Below are 834 nucleotides of genomic sequence, written 5' to 3' on the forward strand. Positions count from 1 at the left end.
GTATTGGGGGGTGCCGGTATTGGGGTGACCCGGTGCTGGGATGTGCCGTGGGTTTGGGTCTCTTGATGTTGGGTGCGTGGTGGTGTTGGGGTGCCTCCTGTTTTGGGGTCTTCTGATGTTGGGGTGTCTCTGTGTTGGGGTCCGCATGGTTTGGGGTGTCCCGGTGTTGGGGTGTGCCGTGGGTTTGGGTCTTCTGGTGTTGGAGTGTCTCTGTGTTGGGATCTCTCACGTTTTGGGCTCTCCTGGTGTTGTGGCACGTGCTCTTCATGCTATTCTGGATATTCTCCTGTTTTTGGGGTCTTCCAGTGTTGGGGTTTTCCACATTCGGAGGTGTCTCACATTTGGGGTATCCTGGTATCGTTGTGCCCCATCTTTTGAGGTGCCCTATTTTGAGCTCCCCTTACCGCTGGCCGCCCCTCACGCTGCCCTCCCCATCCTCATCCCCCCCCAGGGGAGCCCCTCCGTGGTCCCTACACGGCCTTCATGAAGTCACACCGCTGCTACGACCTCATCCCCACCAGCTCCAAACTCGTCGTCTTCGACACCTCCCTGCAGGTGGGTTGGGGGGGCCAGGATTGGGCTCTGCCCTGCCTGGGGGGTGGGTCCCAACACCCCCCTCTTCCTCTGTGTCCCCGCTGTAGGTGAAGAAGGCTTTCTTTGCACTGGTCACCAATGGTGTGCGGGCAGCTCCGCTGTGGGACAGCAAAAAGCAGAGCTTTGTGGGTGAGCGTTTTGTGGGGGGGGTCTGGAGAGGTGGGCAGGACCCCAATTAACCACCCCACCCGCAGGCATGCTGACCATCACCGACTTCATCAACATCCTGCACCGCTACTA

The 834-nt window shown here is 59.4% G+C and overlaps 1 long non-coding RNA gene across 1 annotated transcript; it reads left to right on the forward strand.

The window, feature by feature from the left end:
- The first annotated feature begins 414 nt into the window (after positions 1-414).
- Positions 415-834, forward strand: LOC104916768. Its single transcript, XR_796674.2, has 3 exons — positions 415-555; positions 642-723; positions 789-834. It is a non-coding gene; the product is annotated as an uncharacterized LOC104916768 (long non-coding RNA).

The sequence above is a fragment of the Meleagris gallopavo genome, unplaced genomic scaffold (assembly GCF_000146605.3).
Source record: "Meleagris gallopavo isolate NT-WF06-2002-E0010 breed Aviagen turkey brand Nicholas breeding stock unplaced genomic scaffold, Turkey_5.1 ChrUn_random_7180001943165, whole genome shotgun sequence".
Taxonomy (NCBI): Eukaryota; Metazoa; Chordata; class Aves; order Galliformes; family Phasianidae; genus Meleagris; species Meleagris gallopavo.